The 16,876-nt window shown below is 36.9% G+C and overlaps 1 pseudogene; it reads right to left on the reverse strand.

Annotated features, from left to right (window-relative positions):
• Positions 1-9,262: 9,262 nt before the first annotated feature.
• On the reverse strand, positions 9,263-9,890 carry LOC149252763 (wall-associated receptor kinase-like 15 pseudogene; annotated as a pseudogene).
• Positions 9,891-16,876: the final 6,986 nt, after the last annotated feature.

Consider the following 16,876-nt stretch of genomic DNA (forward strand, 5'->3'; position numbering starts at 1 on the left):
AACTCTCTTTTAGGAGCTAATCTTGGTAATTCCTTGGAAAAAGATTTGAAAATTTGGTTAACACTGGATATTGTTCTAAGGATGGTCCTTTCTCTTTGCTTACTTCTTGAACTGCATATAACTGACAACCTTTTCTTAAACAATGCTTCATTTGCATTGTTGAGATGAAGCATAAATATACTTTCCTCTTAATACTTTGGATTTGGATCGTCTCCCCTTCATCATTTATACATAGAATTGTTTCCCCGTAACAGTCTACCCATGCCTGATGAGCTTCTAACCAGTTCATCCCTATGACGATGTCATAAGTTACTAGGGTTGTGACATAAAGTTTTAACTTAGTCGAATAGATCCCTAGATCAATTATGCATTCCTCAACACTTAAATCTATGGATTGAATTTCTCCTAAATCCATTTCCACTTGTCTGAAATCGTTTTGCTTGCAGGCTACCAACCCACATTTATTTAATGCATATGACAAAATGAAACTATCAGTGGCACCAGTATCAAATAAGATTTTGAGTTTTATGTCGTTAATAATACCTGAGGATTCCACTACAGTGGACTGATGTGTTGTCTGGTTGTTGTTGACTATTGCATGGATTCTATGATTGCCTTGGGTATTTGATGATGGTTCTTTTCCTGTTCTATGCATTATACATGATGAGGCTTCTAGATAATCACGTTGAAAGTGTGATCCTCCACATCCCCAACAATTAACCTGGGATGGTCCCCTTGAGTCCAATTGTGAGTTTCTAGACAAGAAACTTCATCCTCTTGTACTACTTCCTCTCATGTTTTTTTCCTCTATTAGCAGTTTCCCGAGATTTCCATGGAATCGTGTTTGATGATTCAACAACTATAGTGTTAACTATCATGGGAGCTCTTGCTCCTACTCCTCTTGGTGTAAATCTATTACCTTAAGGAGGTGGTCTCGAGCTAATCCCCTTGAAGAAATATTGGGGAGTCTTTCTTGGAAATCTTGGCTATGGGGCTTTTGTTAGCCTGATATCCCTTTTTATCCCCAGATGCTCCTTTGAATAACGACCACATTCAACTGCCTTAGCCATTGATGATGGATTCCACATCCTAACCCTGGCCTTGATACGAGGATTTAATCCATATACGAAGCGCTCAGATTGATGTTCGTCAATATCCAGATAATGAATATATTTAATAAGCTCCATAAACCTTATCTCATATTCATCCATTGTTTTGTTACCTTGGAGTAGTGTATGAAACGCCCTGGCTTGCTACTCCCGAAAGTAAGGTGGTAAGTATTTAGCACAAAACCTTTCCTCAAACAAATCCCAGGGAGCATTATCCGTTGTGAGGTATAATCTTTTTTCCATATTTCCCCACCAAATCAAGGCACTTTCCCTTAATTGAAATACAACAATTTTTGTCTTGGAGGTAGAAGAGTACTCTCTTAGCACAAAACATCTATTCATTCAATCTAGCCATGCTTCAGCATGTTCTCCAAATCGTCCTCCTGAAAATTTTGGGAGTTTGATCTTTTGCAGCTCCCTAGACATATCTTCTTTCTGTTGTTTATAATCAAAACCCTTTGGCCTTCCCTGGGTTTATTTCCTCAAGTTGAGGTTGCTCTTCCTTAGTATTAGCTATTGGCGGTCCTTTTAATGTTTCCAAGATGGCTTCCAATGAGTGCAATATAAGGGTTAACTCAAGTGCTAAAGCGATTGGCTTTGATGATGGTTTCGGTGGTGGCGATGATGATGGTGATGACGACGGTGGTGGCGTTAGAGATGGCGATGCTACCCGATCGTTTCATCGTCGTTGATATGTCTTTACCATCACAACTTTTCCTAGATACATAATAAGATTTATAAAAAACTGAGGTACAGTTTAGATTTAATAAATATAATTTTCGTAAATTCAAGCTCGCATTCGGGTATAGTTTTTTTTGTTGTTGCTATTATTACCTATGGGTAGGTCTTATTGGTACTGAGGTCAAGGAGGGTGGTATCGCTACCTCCTTGTCCTAATGCACTATGTTTTATCCTGATGCGTAATAATACTTATCAAAATGCATGGGTCTTCTTAGACTGATATATATTAAATAATAAATTTATTTTTCAAACCTTTATTAATAAAAGTTATAAATTTTCTAACTATATAATTAAACAACCATACAGTATATTTACTATTCCTCCTAAAATATACTCACCAAATACTGCTCACTAAATATCTTCTTATTTAGATATTGCTAATTTTAATCCGATACCAGATTGTGGAATCTAGAATTCATAAATTGTTTTTTTTTTTCAATAAAAATTACTGCAATCAAATGGGAACAAGATATATGTTAATTCAACAAGTTAGCAAATAAGACATGATCCTTAACCACACATAGTCACTATGTCAATTCTAAAGTAAATTGGACTTTTATAATATACTAACATGACCACTCAAAATTCTAAGTCATAGATAGGGTCAAAATAATCTCATTGTTTCTGGAGCATCCGAGAGTCACTCAGATAATTATGTTCATTTAATTTCATTAAATACTATGATATATCTAATATTCGATAAGTATACTTTTAAGTAAGCCTTAATCACTATTGGAATTATCAATCAAAGCATAAACTATGTACTAACTTTCGAACAAAATTAATTAAAAGAATATTACATAAAAATTTTATGACATAATTTTTAAATAATAATAAGCACACACTTTTGTCCACTTGGAGTAACTCAATTGGTAATGGCCGTGGAAATAAGGTCTTACCAAATCGAAAGTCTTGGGTTCAAATCTTGTGCTATCCCTCAATCATGGTGAGAAATTAGACATGATGAAGATATAGTCCTACCAAATTTACAACCAAAAAAATAAACACACACTTTTAAACATATTATTTAAAATAAAATAAAACTTAAATTTAAATTCATAAACAATACAAATCTTAATATAACTTTATATAAACTAACACAAAGATCAAAATCTCATATGAACCAATGACTTAATATATAATATCCTAAATTCAAATGTCACCCATAATTAATTATGGCTAAAAAGATCTTTTTAAATATAAAACCAAACTTCAATTCATACACTATCAACTTCACACTAGAAACCTTTTTGCTGCAAAATGATTTTCCTGGATCTGTTAGAAACTTAACGTGGGGCTTATGTGAAGCATTTTTCACATAATTTTAATAAAGGGTTTTTCGAATTTGTTCTTTGCGGTCTTATGATTGGAAACCTTTTTGCCGTAGAATGATTTTCCTGGATCTGTTAGAAACTTAATGCGGGTCTTTTGTGAAGCATTTTTCACATAATTTTAATAAAGGGTTTTCCGAATTTGTTCTTTGTGGTCTTATGATTGGAAACCTTTTTGCCGCAGAATGATTTTCCTGGATGTGTTAGAGACTTAAGGCGGGGCTTATGTGAAGCATTTTTCACACAATTTTAATAAAGGATCTTCCAAATTTGTTCTTTGCAGTCTTATGATTGGAAACCTTTTTGCCGCAGAATGATTTTCCTGGATCTGTTAGAAACTTAACGCGGGGCTTATGTGAAGCATTTTTCAAATCCAAGCTGTAATTTCTGAAAAAAGACATTTACATTGGGGTTTGTTGACGGAGATCTCTGTGGGGTTTTACGTAGAGCGGTGCTCTATTGATGAGAAGCCGTGTGGTGTGGACTTACATTGGATCGAGCATTTGAGGGTTCACATGAGAATCTTCCGCAGGGTTATCTTCTGTATGGTTATCTTCCAGGTTCACATTTTTCCGTAGGGCTTTTTCATTCTTCCGCAGGGGCATACATAAGCTTGGGAATCATCGATCGACCTTGATCCAGATGGCTCCCAGCTTCATGAAGATAGCTGCTAGCTCAGTTTCGTCCGCCTCTGGGGAGCAAGCTCTTGCCCATATCGTCAGTGAATCCCCAACTCCCACTGTCCAGGTGGTCCAGGCCTCACTCGATGAGGCTTTGAAGTTTTCTGAAAGTTCCCTAATATGCCGATTCAATGGTTTTTGGCTGCAGCTGACAGCTCTCCACAGTTGGATCTCGGAGGTATGGAAGCCTGTCATTTATAATGAAATTAATAACTACCCCTGTGCTAGGGGTTTCTTTATAGTAGATTTTGAAAACCCTGAAAGCAGACAGTGTATTCTAGATTCCGGCCCTCGGTTTTGGGAAAACTCAGGCCTATTCATGAAGCCATGGAACCCATAATTCGATCCCTCAACAACAGTCATAACCTCAGTACCAGTTTGGGTGAGATTGCCAAACCTACCCTTGCATCTCTGGAATTTCTCCTCGCTAAAAGCCATTGGAAATGCAATTGGGAAAGTTTACTGCAGGTGTCCAGAAACAGAGGAATATGCCAGAACCACCTATGCATGCATCTGTGTGGAAATGGACTTCAGTGCCAGATTCCCAGCTGAAATAAACCTAACAAGTAACGACTATGTGTGGAACCAAAAACTCGATTATGAAAGTGTCCTCTTTAGATGTCGATCCTGCTTTGAGACAGACCATCTAGCCAAAAATTTCCCAAAAGCCTCCCAGAAAAATTCTACTAGAAAGAATCACCACAGATCTACATGGTGGGAAGGAGCACAAAAAGAACATTACACTGTCATCAAGGAAGAATACTCTCCAGAAAACTTGAATCGCAAGAAATCGGGCAAGAAAGAAACAACTCTCAAGACAAGCAGGGGGAAAGCCCCGCCCAACACCAAAAAGTGAACTCGACAACCCCTCAAGCATCAACAATTATGAGGATTTGAATACCGCACAAAATAGATCCTCATTTAACAACAAAGTAGATCTCCTAGACCAAACTTCTTCTCCGACTATCTTCAAAAGGACGAACACAACAGATCGCGAAGCTAAGACACCAATGTCCCAAGAACCAGAAGAGATGAAGGAGATGCAAGATAAAGGAATTTGGAAGACATAGAGAAAAAAAAAGAAAGCTACAACACCAATCTCGCCAAGAGAGACGAGAAGCCAGACAATTAAGAACTAAGAAAATTATAGGTCCAAAAGACCAATTTGGGCTTAGTGGACGTTAACCACCACCATCATCATCATAATCATAAAAGTACATACCCATATGTACTTCTTAATATTAAATTTTAAATACAAAATTAAATTTGAATTCAAAGTCCAAAATGCATACCCATGACTAAAAAATCAGAATTTATATACAAAGTTAGGTTTAGATTCAAAGTCCAAAAACGCATATCCATTTTATTACATCCAGGACACTTTATTACAAATACTTTGCAAGTAGATATTTTATCGTAGTCATCGACACTTTTTTACAAACACTTGTAGGTATACATTTTATTACAAGGATTAATATCTTTCTACATATATTAAACTAGCAATTGTCCCAAAGGTGCAAAGAAAGGCTGATAGGATTTTTAAATTAAAAAAAAAAAATTCTTTGGTTTTCAAAATTAAGCAAATAATAATTGATATATTAAATTTAAGTTTTGTAGTGTATTTTTTAATGTTTTTAAAATTTTATATATCTCCAAGTCTCAATGTAGAAGATTAGGTGAAGTCTGTCTTGCAGTATGAGATTAGTTCTTTGTCTAATTTTTTGTGCCACGTGGCAAAATGAGGTACATTGTTATTTATTGGCTAAGGGTGCCTTGTTTATTAAGGATGTCCCAGCTTTAGACTCCACAAAATATTCAAATTTTATCTCAGTGATAGTAGCATTACGAAAGATGTTGCAAGGTCCATTGTATATAGTATATACCCTTCCACCTTTTGATTTGATGTTTGTAAATATAAGACATAGTTTTCAAAAAATAAAAGATAAAATGCCTTTAATGTGCTTAGTTTTATGTGGTATGAGATTTCAAAATTTATGCTCAGATTATCCACAGTGGAAGACATTATGAGTTAACATCTCGAAGCCAATAACGAGATTCGTACGTCATCTGAAAATGCCTTCCACTGTTCAAAGCATAAATTCTGAAATAAAATGCCTTGTAGTTGGGCATTACTTGAGATTGTGCTTGCCATCAAGTTTTGGGACAATGTGCTCTCAAGGGTGAATTTATTTTCTTGAGCTTTGATGCAATTCTTACATATAATCTCCCTATACCTAAAATGTAGTTCTCAAGTTGAAAGTAGTATGCAATGCAATTACATAATTTATATGAGATATAAGTAATCAATCATCCTACAAGACCCCTCGAGTTCGGTGATAGAATATGGCTATCAACAATTTTCCGATGCAACTAAAACTCACATTCAACAATTTTCAATTTTCTCATACAACTAAAACTAACATTTCATCACTTACTCACATGTAACTTGATTACCAATCATTAAAGGCTCTATAGTACCTTAATCTAAAATAATATAAAAAAAATCCCATTATTTATCATAATATTCTCCTTATAACCTCTCAATATGCAATACTCTAAAAATGGGACATGAACCTTAAAATACAATGAACTTTGAAGGAAATGAACTTAACAAAAAAAAAGTACAAGCTTAGCATTTAGCATTTAATCATGTTTCGGTGGTCCAGAACTAATGCTTATGAAATGCACGCATCAATTGTATTTTCAGATAGCTAAAATAAATTTAAAAAAAGACTTAGTTAAAGATAGCAGAAAAAAATATTACCATTTCATCAATTTCCTTAGACAGGGAAGTTATGGCCATTTGAGTTTTTATTACAGCTTTGGAATTATAATATTATATCAATCAACAGAAAGTTGCAGCGAAAAGAAAGTAACTGTCACTTTGCGAAGGAGGCAGCTCACTTTGTAAGAGGAAATCGCTTTGAAAACTGTGGAGATGTGCCTCATTTGTGAGGTATAAATAATGATGTGGCTTGGGAAAAAGCCAACCCCACCTTCCTTTTTCCAACGTTGTTCTTCTGTGCGTATTCAGTCTCTTATGATTTCGAAAATGGGTCTTTATGGATAAAAAATTATTAATTTTTAAAGTGAAAGCTTAAGTAATATAGCTATTTATTTAAGAGGTACAATGAAATTTTTAAATCCTTATTCAAATTCTTCCTGGAAAATATAGAACATGTATCCAACGATATCATAACATCTGGATCTGTCATTAACGGAATAACTAATACATATCTATGGCAAATGAAAGAACCTAATATTGAACTCCAACTATAACTAATGGAACCGGAACTCAGTCCTTCGAGTCCCAAACCAATCCCACTTTCTTCATTCTTTCTTCATTGTAGATCTGGCTAGATCTGGCTATACTTCTAGTGAAACTCAAATAAAGGCATTCTAATATGGGGCTCAAGGAATCGTCAATTATTACTTCCTGGTAATCTCAGATGTAATAAAGCTTACACTCGTGCATTTGATTGACAAACTTCCTTAGACAAATGATCTAGTTTTTGTCCAATTTCCTTCTGTGTCCTCGTATCTTTTCAAAATCCTTCTAAGAAATGGTTCTAGTTCCCAGTTCCACATAGTGTATAATCTCGACTTAATCTTCATTAATATCACAAATAAAAATATATTATTTCTACAGAGTTGCCTCAAGTCAGCTCACATTATCATATAAACGAAAAATTCAGTTTTTACGTGGCACGATCCTACATTTTTCCAGTGACACAACAAAACCAATAATTTGGTCAGTATGAACAATGCATAGGGAGGAATAAAACCAGCAAATAGTCTGGGAAAATTTGGGAAAATTGTTGAAAAGTTTGTTAATTGGGTGCCAAAACACTATTCCTTGGCCAAAATTAGAATTCACTAATAATAGTATTGTAAGGGAAAGTGACCATAAACAACAAATCTCGAAGAAATATCCCACTCAAGCTTTATTCTTTGTGGCATTCCTGACCACATTTGTTAGTGAAAGTTTACAAGTTCCTCATGGTTTGAAACATAGGAAATTGCACAATTTTAACCCAATACAAGCTTCCTCAACATATGTGCCCTCAAACTTGAATTCTCTTAGCCCAATGTCCAATGAACTGCTTATAAAGCGAATCTAGCTTGTTTTTGCATGTTGTTTGCCATCCCTTGGGGCAGGTCGTTCCCCAAACAGGAAAAACAAGTGTTAGATCTAAGTGCATCAAAGGCTAATAATGAACTGGGAAAGCATTTAGAGTATCCTCTTCACTACAGGGAGAAATAGCTGTGCAGTATCCCTTCACAAGATTTAAAATTTAGATTTGATCGTTATTTAATATGAGAAAGTTTAAAAGTAGTGGGCCGATTTGCTTCATGAGATCTGGGAATAATGCTGCCAGCAAATCATGTAGATAAACAGATCCATATGAATGTCTTCTTATGCTAACATTTCCCTCAAACTCAATTTTATAATGCTACAATGGAGTATGTCTTGGAACAGATCTGCATAAGGCTTATTCTTTAACCAATCCATTAGAGTCTCCAATAATTCCTACTAATAAACAGATCCATATGAATTTCTTCTTATGCCAACATTTCCCTCAAACTCAATTTTATAATGCTACAATGGAGTATGTCTTGGAACAGATCTGCATAAGGCTTATTCTTTAACCAATCCATTAGAGTCTCCAATAATTCCTACTACATGATCCATCGCTGTTATAATAGTCTACAGGATTGGAAATAAATGATTAAGGAGAAGCTCCAATATGTGAAAGCATTAACAAGCTTGTCACTGCACCGATCAGAAGTGATTTTCAGTTTGACCCTATTCTTATATCGACCATAAGGACACCTATTCATTGTCCTCTTCAAGAATTTCAGGTTATAAGGTCATGATTCTAGCAGTCAATTTTAGGCATTTTAAATAATTATATGATTCAAAGTAAGAAATTTGTCATGAAGTTCGCTATGGTGCAAATAGAACATATTGAACTCATGATTTTACAGGTTTACAGTTATAACCAAATTCGTGAATCTAGAAAGGACAAAAGTGATTTTCAGTTTGACCCTATTCTTATATCGACCATAAGGACACCTATTCATTGTCCTCTTCAAGAATTTCAGGTTATAAGGTCATGATTCCAACCGTCAATTTTAGGCATCTTAAATAATGACATGCTTCAAATTAAGAAATTTGTCATGTTCGCTATGGTGCAAATAAAGCATACTGAACTCATGATTTTACAGGTTTATAGTTATAACCAAATTTGTGAATCTAGAAATCAGCTATCCAAAATCCTAACCATGTTCATATACGAAGCCATCAAAACTCCAATAGCTCAAACCGTCGTTTGGCTAAAGGACAACGAGAATTTTAGTTGCATTGCCTACATTACAAAATTACAAAATTATGGTAGAGGTTCATGGTGGTCCTCTCTTGCCTCCTCTCCTACAAATAACTCATCGCTAAAAGCGGCACTGCCTTCATGCTTTCTACAACAACTTGCGAAGCGTTCTCCTTCAACCGAGGATCGACAACATCCATGACCCTTCCCTGTTCCGATATATTAACCACATACACTGCCAGATTCACATCATCAGATTCCATGCAGAGATCAATGGCCTTCTGCGATGTCAGCAGTTCCAACAAAACCACACCGAAGCTATACACATCACTTTTATCAGTGAGCTGGTAATTTCTATAATACTCGGGATCCAAATAACCCACTATCCCTTGAGCGCATGTGGAGATATGTGACAGGTCTGACTCTGCTATACTGGATAGCCCGAAATCTGAAACCTTGGCATTCATTTTATTGTCAAGCAAGATGTTTGTGGACTTGACATCTTTGTGATATGTTAGAGGGTAGGCAGCGGAATGGAGATAAATACGACATGAGAGGTGGAAAGCATGGAGTATCTGTGGTGAACAACCATCTCCAGGGGAAAGTCGTTCTCGACTGGAGAGAACTCTGCACTTACTTCTCTTATCCCCTTCACCAGCGTGATTACACCAGGTGGCTTGTCAAGCACGATGACTGGAGGTACCCTGCATCCATCCCCTGCGTGCCCTTATAAATTGATTTCAATTTTTTTTCATATGAATTAAACACTTAAGTTGTGTATTTGCAGGGAGATCGTGGAGAAATATAGCGAATCCCTGATGGGTTTGGCATGCAAGCGGTTGGGGATAATATCAGAGGCATTGGGTTTGGAAACTGAAGCAGTGAGGGTAGGCAGCGGAATGGAGATAAGCCAGTGCTTCTGCAGTTTGAAGAGAAATATTCAAGCGAGTTCTCCAGTCCAGAAACCTTCCTGCGGAGGTCATGTAGAGATGTTCAAATAAGGTCCCGTTGGGAATGTACTCATAGACCAGGAGGGTTCCTCTGCATCAACACAACAGCCCAACAATCGAACCAAATTTATGTGGTTTAACTTGAGATAAAATCCGAACCTCGTTCAGAACATGCTTGATTCCTTTGATATCACCTACTTTGGCAGTTTTAACCGCGACAAGGGTGTCCTATTTGGAGTATTTACCTCCGAATGCGGGATTTCCTGCAGGAAATTCACAACACTGGTGGTCCCGGTGGTCCCAGTCCGACATTTTGCTATTAAAGTTGTATGGCACGTTCAAACCTTGCTCCGCGTCTAGTTTTCCGTAGGTCGTGCACCAGAAAATTCGCGGTGATTAAAGTTGCCAAAAATGGAGCTGCACTCCCGAAAATGGGGCCGCCGTACTCTAAAGGATTATCAAGTTATTAGACAGATGTCAGATGGCGTGCTTAAACCCTTGATGGTGGTGTTTCTCTGCAATGCAATACAAAGATAACAGGGAAAGTTATTAGATATGTTGGTCATTAGTTTTTGGGATAATCTGTCCAATAGACTATTTTTAACTTTGTGAACGTTAAAATAATTTATTTCTTTGTTTTATAAATTGTATAACAGATGTCAAACAAAAAATAAAAGTATAAACAACTAATTTATTAAAAAAAACTATCCACACTTAATTATGTAATATTTTTAAATAATAACAAAAAAATTAATTGATATTTACCAATAGTAATTAATAATAATTATTTTTATTATTTTAATACATAAAAATACATAGTTATCTTGGACATATTCTCCGTACTTAATATTGAAGAGGACACAGTTTCTATACTTATTATTTTTGGACAAAGCATTCTACATATTCTCTATATGCATCCATATTCGTCTTTCCTGAAAAGAATTTGTTTCATGAATTCAAGCACGTATATTTAACGCACCTGACCATACTTTTGATTATTTGACCATTATGCCCATAACTACTCGTGCGTTTTTCGATTGAAAATTTCGTATATATTTGTAAAATAAATTCTTGATATAATTGTGGGAAAAGATACATATGTATATATATTTCTATAATTGAGTAGAAGAGGCAACAAACTCTTTAACAGGAAATCAGAAAGCAAGGTCAGTATGGGAGAGCAGGGACAAAGACTCAAATGCGAGTCTTGCATGTCAAAATAAGTAGCAATCAAGTCATACCCAGGTTTCCTTAAGATTAGTTTGTTGGAACTGCAGAGGTTACCCATGGAGACGAGGCACTGGGTTAGGGCCTATTGTAGAAGATAGAGACATAATTTGCCTCATAGAAACACATGAGCATGAAGGGTGCAAGACACCTCTGTTTGAAGGATACTGGAAGATGGCAGTGTGGAATAAGGCATCAGGGAATGGCAAAGGGCATGGGGGTATCATGGTTTTATTAAGGGAGAAAGAAGGTCGTCTCATTCAGTTAGAAAAAGAAGACTCAAATAAGCAATTCACTTGGTTTAAAATTTCAAAAAATGGAAACCACATCAGAATTGCGTCGCAGGTTTAAAAAATCTACAAAGGTAGAGGGCTTGACCACTAAAGATCCATTTGCAGCGTTAAAAGCGGATATTGCAACATATTCACAGCTAGGTGAAGTCCTTATAGTGGGTGATTTCAATGCTAGGACTACAAGTGAGCAAGCTAGCGTTCTTTGTTGTAAAGATGATTGTGACCCTATTTGGCTTACAGAAGAAAGTAATCATCAGTGGGAAAGAATTTCAAAGGACAATGGCTGCAATCTCTTTGGTGAACAATTGCTTACTCTATGTGGGGCCTTTGATTTAGTCATTTGTAATGGCTTGACTAGATGGGCAAAGTCCAGTAATTTCACTTGCAATACTTATAATGGAGCAAGTGTGGTAGATTATGCAATTTGCTCGCATTGCTTATGTGAGAAAATGGAGGAAGTTTTGATTGGAGATCAGCTGTGGGACTTGAAATCAGATCACAATGCAATTTATTTATGTTTCTCTTGGATTGGAAATAAATAATTAGAGTAAAAAAATTTAGCATGTCCAACAAAATCTCCCACAAGGCAAAATTCTTTTGACCCCAGAAAATTGTAATATCTTCAAAATGACACTAAAGAGGCTCTTCAAGAAGGATAAAATTACAATTCATAGCCTTCATAGTCATGAATTAACACATTTAATTCAATGCACACTTGTAAAGTGCAAAAGAGAAAAAATTAAGAAGTCTGAAACAAATTTCTTTCCAGTTAATGCTTGGTTTGATGAGGAATGCAGAAAGAGTCAAACAAGGATAACATAAGCCCAAAGCTTACAAGCAGTTATTAAGCAAGAAAAAGGCCGATTTCATGGTTTCAAGGAGAGAAGAACTAATCTTCCTTGGGAAAAATAATCCCAAATTATTTTGGAAGGAGCTCCAACCGAAAAAGATACAAATTGGAAATAATATTACAACTTCTAAATGGTTTGACTATGCAAGACAACTCTATGAGCAGGTTCCCAAGGTTGACCCTCCCCCCTTGGTCAACACTGATACTGAACTCTTCACGGTACAGGAGGTAGAGATGGGTATCAAGAAGTTGGGTGTTGGAAAAGAAAAAGACTTAGCTAAACTCCAAGTAGAATATCTAAAGCGGGGCTCAAATATTCTTGCACCTCACATTACAAAAATCTTCAACAACATCATACAACAAGGGCTCCCCACAGATTGGATAACTAGTTTGGCAATACCTCTTTTCAAGAGTGGTGACGTTAATAATCCCTCCAATTATAGGACCATCATGAAAAACCTTTTATTTGCAAAGCTATTTGGAAGCATGCTAGAAAACAAAATTAGCAAGTGGGCAAAAGAAAGAGATAAGTGTGCTAAAGGGAAAGTAGGTTTTAGACCTAAACATTCCACAATTGATCATTGTATAACTTTAAGACACATCATTGAAAAAGTTTTGGAGAAAAAGGAAGAAGTCTTTTGTTGCTTTGTTGATTTCAAAAAAGAGTTTGACTCGGTTCCTAGGGATAAGCTTTGGCACAGAATGGAGGAACTTGGGGTTCCTAAACATTTAAGAGTAGCTGTGCATAGGCTGTATGAAGAGGTGAAAGTCAAAATTAGAACTTCAACAGGTATTTCTGAAAGTTTTAGAAGCGATATCGGGGTAAAGCAAGGTTGCCTACTGTCTCCTACCCTTTTTGGTTTATATATCGACAAACGTGAAGAGTGGTTAAATTCGCAAGGGGGTGATGGTATCTATTTGGGCAAGTTTGTTATAAGACTTCTTTTATATGCATATGACCTAACGACGCTTGGTTTGCAAGAGCACTTACTATCCCTTGAGCAATTTTGTAGAAGTGTGGGGATGCAAGTCAATATTAGCAAAACGAAAGTAGTGGTCTTCTCTAAGAAAAGAAAACGTAACCAGCGTAAGTTCTACTTTGAAGACAACATTTTGGAAGAAGTTGCGGATTACAAATACCTTGGAATTGATTTCAACAAAAATCTAAGTTGGAATGCTTGTAGAAAGAAAAGAACTTTGGGGGGTTGGAAATCATTTTATGTTTTTCAAAATAGGTGTAGAGAGGCAGAGTTATGGGATTGGAAAACCATTCAAACTCTTTTTGGGCTTCTAGTGATTCAGTGATTTTCTATGGTTGTGAACTATGGACCAACAGTACATCTAACATGCAGTGGAGACAAATTGAGAAAATTTAGAAGCGTTTGATTACAAACAAATTTAATATTAAAAGTGCAGTTCCTTATGATATCTTGTTAAGTGAAACAGGGACTGCTCCTATTGAAACAATTGCTATGATGTGAGTCATAAGGTATTTAAAAGGAATTGAGCAAATGAAAGAGGGTAGATGGCCTAAGGTTGTCTTTAATGATAGATTGTGCAAGAGCAAAAAAACTTGGATGCAACAAAATAACAAATGGTTTAGTAAATGGAGTATTTTCTTGAACTCGTGTCCCATAAAAAACAAAGAGATAAACACTTTTGTTATGGAAAAGTTCCACAAGCGTACTCGGGATAAGGAGCTAGGAAGAAAGAAAAATTAGTATATTGAAGTGTTTAATCCCACTCATAGTCATCAACCAAAAGCATACATAGAGGCCAATATCTCTTGGAGAGCCAAAATTTTTATTGCTCAGTTAAAGACTAATTCTCATCAACTCCGTTGTGAAATAGGGCGCTGGAAAAGGCCAAAGGAAGTGTGGAAGGAAAGAGTATGCATTTTTTGTTCTTCCGGAAAAGTGGAAACAGAAAAACATTTCATTTTAGAATGTGAGGCCTTCAAAGACAACAGGAAAAGTTATGCAGATTTGCTGGCAGCTAGCTCAAGGGATAATCTATTTAGCGAGGGGTTTGTCGAGACGCTGGGAACATTTATTTTGAAGCTTCACAGTAAAAGGGTCGAATACATCAAGCAGATGAAGAAGCAACCTGTCCCATATGCTATCTTTAGCCTCGTGGACATTAAAATAATTTCTTTCTTCTTCTTCTTCAACTAGTGTAGAGATTTGACATAAACAATAAAACAATTTTTTGTTGTTGTTGAACCTATTCTATATTGAAAATATAATTTAAATAACCTAACAACATTATAAGGTGTTTAAATGCTAAATGTATTCACGCATTTTACTTTGTCAGATGACTATGTTGGAAATGTGTTTGCGTGATGACCATTTATAGGATGACTAGCCATGGGATCTCAGGTCTTCATACCTCGAGCGGTTTTCTGGTGATTGAGCAACGCCGCGAAGTGGTTTAATTGGGCACATGACTATAGAGATCCAGAGTTAGATTTTCGGAATGCCCCATCTTAAATTTAATTGCCTTTGCTTTGAGTGCCTGAGGTCCTGAGTTCGATTATCGAAATGGCACTAAATAAAATTAATTGAATTTGCTAGCTCTGAAACAAAGCTCGGTTTTCTGTTAAATTAGATCAAAAAAAGGAACGTTAATTGCTTTGGAAAAACTATTCTGCGGTGTTTAACTTTATTCCATATAAATTAACTTTAAAATAAATATTTTAATGGTCATATTATGGTTTTTTACTATTGTTTTTTTTAATAAGTAAGAGACGAACCTTCTATTAATCTGGGAAAATTACATAATTTACAAAGAGTCCCAGACAATAAGGGTGAAAAAACCAAGAACCAAAGCAAACAACAACCTTATTGGTCAAGACAGGGTGCATACAACATTCCACAAACTGACCCGCCTACAACAATACAGGAGGTCACTTAACAAAACGGGTGCGAAACCCTCAGGCAACTAGCAGGAACCATACCACGCCTATGAGTAAATAGCCCCGACCCATCAGCCAACAAGCAACAAGCCCTGATCCATCCGAGCCGTCGAAAACAGAGTACAAATCCAACAACCAACATGGATATCGCGCAGACAAGAAGCAAGGAGGTTAACCACATGATGAGAGCGGTTTTCTCTCACCTCTCCATGCCACGTGTTACCCCCTGAATGGAATCGCATGCATCTGCCCCAAAACCTGATACCACCCATGCCCCACACGATATACCACTTGTGGTTTTTGGGTTTTGTGTTTGCGGTATCGCAGTAAGTTAGGGGCCCACAGTGGGACCCATAGTGGAGCCCATTATCCCTAGCACCCAGACTCGAAAGCAACTCTAGAATGGGTCCACAAGGCCAAATCAGGTCCGTGACCTTGAGACAAATAGCCTGACCAATCCTAGCCGTTGAAACCAATGTCCCAATCCAACGACCAGCGAGGATATTGCACTGCCTAGAAGCTCGGGTGTTAATCACGCGATGAGAGCGATTTTCACTCGCTTTGCGTTGCCCTCTGAGTGGAATTGCGCACATTTGCCAAAATAGTGAATGCCATCTGAGTCCCACACGATAAACCATTTATGGTTTTGAGTCAATGGTTTTGCAGAGAAAACAGTCCGCTCATTGGCCAAACATGGACCATCCAGCCCATTCCACTAGTCTTTCTGAGCCTTCCGTCTATAGTCACCAATAGAGAGCCTCTGAGCCAAAATCACACAGACAACCCGATCTGTGTCTGTGTCCATCTCATGATCTTCGTCATTCATCCGAAAGTAAACATCATTGTGGAAAGCTGCCATAGACGTAGACGAATTATGTTATGCCATTCTCATCCCTGTCTCCTAACTCCCTTTGGTCAGTTCTGTTCAACCACAGATCCCAATCATTGGTTGCCAGGCATAGACACTCTTCTCTCAGTTTACCTACAGGTACCTGTTCCCAAGCATGTCGAGAATCCCTGTTCTTATTGACCACCCCTTCGTTGGCCAACCGATCCGCAAGCATGTTTGCCTTCCGTCTGACATGAACAAATCTTATCATTTTAAGAGTTTGTAGATGAGAGTGTATGCGATGAAAAATCTGCATAAGCTTCCAGTGCTTCGACACTTTATCCGGTGAAGTTCCATTGTGAATCCTCTTGGCTGCTTTGATGGTCAGTTTTGAATCTACTTCAATTATAACATTCTGTAGATTAGCTTCCACCATGATCTCCAAGCATTGTTCCAAGGCCAGAAGTTCAGCCATGTTATTGGTGCCCTTTTCCAAGTGGCCATGGAAGATAAATTTTATATGCCCCTGTTGATCTCGCATAGCCCCCCCAAAGCCCGCTTCCCCTGGATTACCCTTAGAAGCTCCATCAATGTTTACTTTGAGGAAGCCCTGTGGAGGGGGCTG

This window comes from Pinus tabuliformis, chromosome 7 (genome assembly GCF_031772625.1).
Source record: "Pinus tabuliformis cultivar Carrire ecotype Pingquan chromosome 7, CPIR1, whole genome shotgun sequence".
Taxonomy (NCBI): Eukaryota; Viridiplantae; Streptophyta; class Pinopsida; order Pinales; family Pinaceae; genus Pinus; species Pinus tabuliformis.